This window comes from Anomaloglossus baeobatrachus, chromosome 2, assembly GCF_048569485.1.
Source record: "Anomaloglossus baeobatrachus isolate aAnoBae1 chromosome 2, aAnoBae1.hap1, whole genome shotgun sequence".
Lineage (NCBI taxonomy): Eukaryota > Metazoa > Chordata > Amphibia > Anura > Aromobatidae > Anomaloglossus > Anomaloglossus baeobatrachus.
The window spans coordinates 31,945,864-31,954,912 of NC_134354.1; the positions used below are offsets into that span (position 1 = coordinate 31,945,864).

General features: G+C 43.8%; 1 protein-coding gene across 1 annotated transcript in view; it reads right to left on the minus strand.

The window, feature by feature from the left end:
- Nucleotides 1-5,153, minus strand: part of IGSF5 (immunoglobulin superfamily member 5) — an 84,572-nt gene extending 79,419 nt beyond the window's left edge. The window contains exon 1 of the mRNA XM_075334964.1: nt 4,975-5,153. The gene's annotated coding sequence lies outside the window, so the exon portion shown is untranslated. The remainder of the gene's footprint in view (nt 1-4,974) is intronic.
- Nucleotides 5,154-9,049: the final 3,896 nt, after the last annotated feature.

A 9,049-nucleotide genomic window follows, 5' to 3' on the forward strand; every position in this document is an offset into this window, starting at 1 on the left:
TCATTTCTTTCCTTGCACTCTCACAAGGCCCCAATTTGTAAAGGTTCACCCGTGTCCACTGAATGAGAGGAATCACTGACATACCCTTAAATGTGTCCTTAACCCTAAAAAGTCTGTCTAAACGAATAGCCAGTGACATTGCCTCCTCAAGTAGAGGGACTATATTCCATCATGTATCTGTTCGTATTAAAAAGTCCCTGACAAACTGACTGCGGAGATCTGGATCATTCCAGGAGGTGTCTACTGCCCAACTTCTGATAGTCCTCCACTTTACGATTACCATAAGCCAATGTCAATGGTATTTCACACTTAACAAATAACCCTGTGGTGTCCGGCTGCAGAAGGTCGCTGCATTTGGCTGCACAAACTTTTTGATATTCCATTATTTCTTCAATGGTGTGAATGGAGTTCTATGTATTTTCTCTGTTAAGGTTAACTCTCTCCCTTTTGGACCCTGCTAATATCTTGGCAGTTCAGCTGCAAGTCCTTATCTCCTCTCCCTGTGTCTATATATACCTGCATTTCCCCTTGGTTTATAGCCATTGATAGAGTTACCTCTAAGGGGTGCTTCACACACAGCGATCTCGCTGCCGAGATCGCTGCTGAGTCACGCTTTTTGTGACGCAGCAGTGACCTCATTAGCGATCTCGCTGTGTGTGACACTGAGCAGCGATCTGGCCCCTGCTGCGAGATCGCTGCTCGTTACACACAGCCCTGGTTCGTTTTCTTCAAAGCCGCTCTCCCGCTGTGACACACAGATCGCTGTGTGTGACAGCGAGAGAGCGACAAATGAAGCGAGCAGGGAGCAGGAGCCGGCGTCTGACAGCTGAGGTAAGCTTGTAACCAAGATAAACATCGGGTAACCAAGGTGGTTACCCGATATTTACCTTAGTTACCAGCCTCTGCAGCTCTCACGCTGCCTGTGCTGCCGGCTCCGGCTCTCTGCACATGTAGCTGCTGTACACATCGGGTTAATTAACCCGATGTGTACAGCAGCTAGGAGAGCAAGGAGCCAGCGCTCAGTGTGCGCGGCTCCCTGCTCTCTGCACACAGCGCTGGTAACTAATGTAAACATCGGGTAACCATACCCGATGTTTACCTTAGTTACCAGTCTCCGCAGCTTCCAGTCGGCGGCTCCGTGCAAGCGCAGCGTCGCTTGCACGTCGCTGCTGGCTGGGGGCTGTTCAGTGGTCGCTGGTGAGATCTGCCTGTTTGACAGCTCACCAGCGACCATGTAGCGATGCAGCAGCGATCCTGACCAGGTCAGATCGCTGGTCGGATCGCTGCTGCATCGCTAAGTGTGAAGGTACCCTAAGCTATCCAGATTGCAAGCAGTTAGCTTGTAATCTCCAGTGGAAACACGTTGTGGGTTACTATCTTTCTATTAAAGTCATCATGGAGATAAGTGTTAATTTTGCATTCCCTTGTTTGTCTCCCTTGTGTGTTCTTTAGGACCTAGGGTACCTTCACACTTTAGCGATGCAGCAGCGATCCGACCAGCGATCTGACCTGGTCAGGATCGCTGCTGCATCGCTACATGGTCGCTGGTGAGCTGTCAAACAGGCAGATCTCACCAGCGACCAGTGACCAGCCCCCAGCCAGCAGCGACGTGCAAGCGACGCTGCGCTTGCACGGAGCCGGCGTCTGGACCCTGCGGACACTGGTAACTAAGGTAAACATCGGGTATGGTTACCCGATTTTTACCTTAGTTACCAGCTCACACCGCTTAACTTAGCGTGTGCAGGGAGCAGGAGCCGGAACTGGCAGCATGAGAGCTGCGGAGGCTGGTAACGAAGGTAAATATCGGGTAACCACCTTGGTTACCCGATGTTTACCTTGGTTACAGCTTACCGCAGGCTGTCAGACGCCGGCTCCTGCTCCCTGCACATTCAGGATTGTTGCTCTCTCGCTGTCACACACAGCGATGTGTGCTAATCAGCGGGAGAGCAACAATAAAAAAACGAACCAGGGCTGTGTGTAACGAGCAGCGATCTCACAGCAGGGGCCAGATCGCTGCTCAGTGTCACACACAGCGAGATCGCTAATGAGGTCACAAAAACCGTGACTCAGTAGCGATCTCGCTGTGTGTGAAGTACCCCTTAGAAGGGTTGACTAGTGCTTATTCCACTCGGTCTGTACCTAGGGCTTATTTTAGAGCCAGGTAGGGCCTAGGTATCCTGATAAGCGCATAAGTGTGGAACTTCTCTAGGGTTTCCCTCCTGCTCCCTTCTTTTACTGTTCGTTTGGTGTCTCCCCCCCCCATACCAAGCGTGACAGCCAACCTGCGGATCGCTGACACAGCCACAGCAACCTTATCAGGGTCACTGTAAATTGTCAGGCAAAGAAAATGCCCAAACCTGAGGATCCCCACAAAACAAATAATAAAGCCGACACGCTGAGCCTGCCCTTCAGATGTCACAGGATACTTGAATAGAAAAAAATGGAAAACTTACTTCGGTCCCTGTCAAAGCAGTCTGGCAATTTTACCCTAGGTCCGGAGGCAACCTTTGGATGGGAAAAACTCTGCAGTGGTGGAAAATTAATGTTGTTGCTTTTTTTTAATTCTCACCCCTTCCACAGTTAGGAGCTGCAATGGCGCTACCAAGGCGTTCATGACATCCATAGTGACGTCTCAGCACACCCAAACAATGGGGAGGGCTGGGGAAATTTTTTTTCGCACTATGGTGCACACATGGAAAATAAAGAAAACTAAGGTCTAACTCAAAATTACTGCACCTGACTTACCTGATTCTTTTACAGACTAGAGATCTCAGCTCCGCAGTCCCTAAAGACCCCTGAGCAGACTGAAACAACCCTACCTGGATGACTAATATGACCACTCGAACCTTTGCTTCCTAAGCAGTCCCTCCTTAAGAATCCAGGGGATGGGGCAGATTAAAAACTAAAATGAACCACAAGTAACAATCTGCCAGGAAAAGCAGTTGGGAGACAGACTATAGTTCCAAGCAGGGTCCAGCTGGAAATGCAAGTCCGGGAAAGCTTTAAATAGTTACAACCATAACTGTGATAGGGCAGATTGAATTGCAACGTTGGGAACACTTGTTGGTTGAAAAGCAATGAACACACAAACAAAGTGTTCAGAATCATGACAGCAATCGAACTTGACTGTGGCTCAGTGGATACCGTAGATATTAGATAGATATTACTAACATGGGTTGTCTAGATGGAAGAAGCTTTGAACAATCATAACGTATCGCTAGATCTCCTCTTTTCTGGAGTTATTTTGCAACTTTCTTTGCGATTCTTAAAGAAAGTTGTATTAAAAAAATCTATCTAAAAACATTTGGATTACTGAAACACACAAATATTGTCTAATTTGTCAAACTTTTCTTATAAATTTAGTGTGGGCCTTAAAAATTCCTTGACTTTGGTATATTCGATGTTACGATGACATTCCCCTCATACGTCCTGTCCCCAGAACCCCCTCCGACTCAATCCCCGCCATTAATTCCGAATTAAGACGCTGACACCACGTTGAATGAAATGGCCACAGCAGCCTTTTATTGAACAACATGAAACATTCATAAATAACTCAGATTGGGTTGGATCCTCGAAGCTCCTAAAGTTTGGTGATTACAACCAATTACAGTGACCTCCCCCTGAACCACACTTACTCCCAGTTGTGACCACCGGCTCGGGAGCACGAAAAACAAAAAAGTGGGGGAGGAATGTACACCAATAATGGGACCTGGCATTCCATTGCTAGAGGTTCTCCCCCAAAACACCAGACCACCACCAGCAAATTAAGGGATCCATAACTCCATGGATCCCCAAAACCAATTTAAACCAACTCCAAGGACTCACTCCAACCTCCAATAGCCACCATGACTCTGGAATAACTCAATAAGGGAGTGTGGGTGGTACTATCCTTAGAACGCATGGGCCATAGATTACCCCCACCCCCAAACCTGACTATATAAACTCCAACGGTCCCTATCACCCCACCCCTGACAGAGGTCACCTCTGCCCACCTAACCAAAGTCATGGCCTGCCTCCACTACACCAGTGGTAAGGTTCCGGCCTTGTACTTTCTCTATGAAATACCCCAAAAGTCACATTTTTCTCCCCCCCCAAAAAAAATTGAAGTAAAAGCAATAATCACTGAACTCCTTGGCGCTATAACTTGTGTCACAGTTCTCCCTGGAAATGTTGTAATCTCATTAGAAAACATTCTATTTTTCTCTGTGACTGATAATCCAGATTTTCTGATAATCCACTTCTATAATGCCGGACTAAGGTGGGCTTTACACGTGGCGACATCGCTAGCAATTGCTAGCGATATCCAGTGCGATAGCACCCTCCCCCGTCGCACATGCGATATGTGGTGATTGCTGCCGTAGTGAACATAATCGCTACGGCAGCTTCACACGCACTTACCTGGTCGGCGACGTCGCTGTGACTGCCGAACAATCCCTCCTTCAAGGGGGAGGTGTGTTCGGCGTCACAGCGGCGTCACTAAGCGGCCGACCAATAGAAGAGGAGGGGCGGAGATGAGCGGGACGTAACGTCCCGCCCACCTTCTTTCTTCCGCATTGCCGATGGACGCAGGTAAGGAGATGTTCATCGCTCCCGCGGTGTCACACATAGCGATGTGTGCTGCCGCAGGAACGACGAACAACATCGTACCTGCAGCAGTAACGACATTATGGAAATGAACGACGTGTCAACGATCTGGAACGATTTTGCGATCGTTGATCGTCGCTCATTAGTGTTACATGCTGCGATGTCGCTACCGGCGCTGGATGTGCATCACTAACAACGTGACCCCGATGATATATCAGCAGCGATGTCGCAGCGTGTAAAGTACCCTTAAGGGATTTTATATTTTGTGTTACATTCACAGGTATCTGAACATTTACTACATTCATCATAAAGAATATAAGAAAATTACACAAGAACAATATAAGAAGACATAGTTTGTAATATTCCATAGGGAAGGGGCCGGGTGATTACCTTACGATCCCGTATTAGGAATCTTTTCTTTCCATATAGATGTAACCTGTATGTACATTATATCCGTACAGATGGGCGCTATGGATCCTGCCGTCCTCAGGTCTGGGCACTTCAGTCGCTGACACAGGGATCTTCACAAGCCATTAATTCCAGAGCGAGTCTTGTTAATGAGCCAGCAAAGCTTCTTAATGTCAAGTTCGAAAAGAAAAGGGCTGTGCCCCTGACTAATGGTGCTGGCGGTTTCTGCTGATAAGAGTGGGGTAGAGTCCACATGGCGCTGCGGATTCCACCAGCAATCATTAACCACAGGCTTTATTCAATTAGCAGAACCTGCTGATTACTTCTCATAGATCTCATGATGATGGATCTCTACACAATGATGGGAGTTTCACTTCTAACATATTAAATTGCCTATCCAATGGACTAAACCCTTTCTGGAATGCACTGGTACCATGTTTTCAACCCAAATTTTAGGGCTAGATCTGCAGCCCCAAGAGAGATAACAACAGCCACCATGGGTTTAAAATAGCATTTAATAATAATAATAATAATAATAATAATAATAATAATAATGTTATATGTTTTTTAATATCATCTGTATTATTTAATTATTGTCATTACTATTATTTTTTATATTATAATTATTATCATAATTATTATTACTATTATTGTCACTATCATTATTACTATTACTGTTATTTTATTATTATATTTGTATTATTATCTTTACTATTATTATCATTACTATTATTTTTTATTATATTATTATTATTATTATTATTATTATTAATAATGTTATATGTTTATTAATATCATCTGTATTATTTAATTATTGTCATTACTATTACTTTTTATATTAGAATTATTATCACAATTATTATTACTATTATTGTCACTATCATTATTACTATTACTGTTATATTATTATTATATTTGTATTATTATTTTTGCTATTATTATCATTACTATTATTTTTTTATATTATAATTATTATCATAATTATTATTACTATTATTGTCACTATCACTATTACTGTTATTTTATTATTATATTTGTATTATTATCTTTGCTATTATTATCATTACTATTATTTTTTATTATATTATTATTATTAATAATAATAATAATATTAATAATAATGTTATATGTTTATTAATATCATCTGTATTATCTAATTATTGTCATTACTATTACTTTTTATATTATAATTATTATCATAATTATTATTACTATTATTGTCACTATCACTATTACTGTTATTTTATTATTATATTTGTATTATTATCTTTGCTATTATTATCATTACTATTATTTGTTATTATATTATTATTATTAATAATAATATTAATAATAATGTTATATGTTTATTAATATCATCTGTATTATCTAATTATTGTCATTACTATTAATTTTTATATTATAATTATTATCACAATTATTATTACTATTATTGTCACTATCATTATTACTATTACTGTTATTTTATTATTATATTTGTATTATTATTTTTGCTATTATTATCATTACTATTATTTTTTTTATTATTATTATTATTATTATTATTATTAGTAGTAGTAGTAGTAGTAGCAGCAGTAGTAGTAGTAGTAGTATTGCTATTTTTATTATAGATATCATTATTATTTAGCATTATTGTTAATATTATTTTCATTGTCTTTATCATTATGTATTGTTATTATTATTTATCATTATGTTTTATATTATTATCATTGTTATTATTATTATTATTATTATTATTATTATTATTATCATTATTTTTTGATCATCTGCCTGGACCTACATAAGACTCAACAAGACATACACCTGTGTCTTGGTATAAGACTTTTATTTTTCTTGTTTCATGTCTCCTTGCAGCCTCCAGTGCGTCTGTTACCTGGTTCTCAGTGTCTTGCCTGCTTGTGTGGCGCCCCTGAGGCTTCAGTCGCCACAGAGGTACTGCACCTCACCCAGAGGTGTGGTATTCCATCCTGGGTAAGGAGGAGGTCATCACCGGTTCACACAAAAACACAACACTCACTCAGCAACACCTCATCAGACATGGCAAGGGCGTCATTATACCCGAAGCCAGGCCGGGGGTGGAGTCTTATGAGTGGGAACAGACAGAGAGTAGTGGAGTGTGGACAAAGAAGAAAAGAAGAGGAGCAGTGGAGGTGCGAAGACCCGTGGCCTGGAGCTGGTACAGCTCGGCCCGGGCGCAGACAGAAGGGGTCCTAGAGACCACAGGAGTGTCATAACCTCCCATGACTTTGTTCCACATATAATCTACAGGTGGAAGGACTTGGCCGCAACACGGGGACTGGTCCCTAAGCTAGAGGAGAAGAACCCCGTGCTCCACTAGTAAAACCAGCAGCTGAGGTGACTGCAAGCACTGAGGCCACATCCGCACACGAATTCGCTGGAAGGTGACCCCAAAGGACCAAGAGATAGAGCTTCATGTCATCCAACAGGGTCCATGGGCACTGGCACAGGGTTCAGTGAGCAAGGCTGCATGGCAGGAGGGAGAAGTGTGGCACCCAGGGGGCAGGGGGTTAACCTTACTCATCGTTGTGGTGTCGTTTCCGGGGATGTCATGGGTAGCCCTGCCCGGCTTCGTGCCCTGAGGTGTCCACAATAAAAGGGGAATAAGAGGTGGATTTTTTTTGTGACGCCACTGCAGTTCACGGCCAGGGATTAGCCACCGCTTCTGTCGCTGTCCTCCGGGGCGGATGATAATAGCATCTAAGATGGTGTCGCTCCCCACAGGTGGAGCAGGCCCCGGGTAGGATGATGAGGGGAGTAGTAGTAGAGCCGGCGCCAGTAATAAGAGTCCGAGTCGGCCGTTGCGGTTCCAGGTGTCTTACTCACAGTTCTTTAAGTAACCCGGTTGTTGCCGCAGTAGCACTGGTCACCGCTGTGATGGGCCCCGCCGACCTCGGATAAGTTGGAAGAAGCCACAGGTGTTTGGAAAATGTTCTTTGTAAGAGTTGCCCCTCCAGCAGTGAGGAACCTGGGTTGAGCGTTCCACTCCAAGCCTAGGCCCCGTGAAAGAAAAAGATGAAGAGAAGATGGGGGTGTCGTGTTACCAGAACTGATGTCCCAGGTAGACTGATTGAAGATTGTGTGAGTTGCTCCTACTTCTACCGTACCCCAAGTGGAACCTGCCCCCCAGGTGGTTGTCCTAGTGACTGGGAAATTCCTATGCTTCGTGATGGCCAACCCCCTGCCTACCCTAGTCCAGCTCCCCAGTGAGAAGGCTCCTAAGCTGTATGTAAAGTGTGAATATGGAACATCGGTGATTAACCCCCTCCTTACCCGAGGCGAATATCGCATCTAAAATAAAGTGCAATACTCGACTGGCAACTGAAGCCGCAAGGGTGCCACAGTTCCATTTCAGGTTACAATACGCTTCAAGGCTGTACCCCTCACTAGGTTTGCAACACCTTAAGAGTCCCTTCTGTCACATACCCGCAGCTCCACGTCAATACTCCTCCCTTGCGCTGCCCTACTTGAGCCTCTTGCCCCAGACGTCTCAAGAGAATCTGCCCCTAGATTAACTGGTCCAACTCCGTATTGCGCAGAACTTAGTGTCTTCACTCTCTTAGCTTTGGGCTCCATGACTCTTCCTCCCAGCGACTCCTTGTCTCACTACCCCTATACAGAAGGGAACTTTTGAGTACCATCATAACACCAGCTCTTAGCCTTATGCTCTAGACATCCAGAAGTTTTCACGCCTGGGAGTTTCAGAGTTCTGCCCAACCTGAACCTGACACACCTGGCCACACTCAGCTCTCTCTGGCCTTAGCTCCAACTCAAACTAAAAATGGAGTCTCTCCTCTTCCCACAGGAACTTGCTCCTGCCCTGTGGGCTACTTCCACAGCTCAACTCTTTCCAATACCTCTACCTGTTTCTTCAAGCACTAACTAAACCGGCCACTAGATGGCAACATTTCTACAACCATTACCATTGTCATCATCTTACACCCTACAAAATATGTACATAGTTATCTTTGTGTCATCAAGGGCAGAAATCTGTCCACCTCCACACAATATACTAAAACATCCCCGGGTAATCAACTCT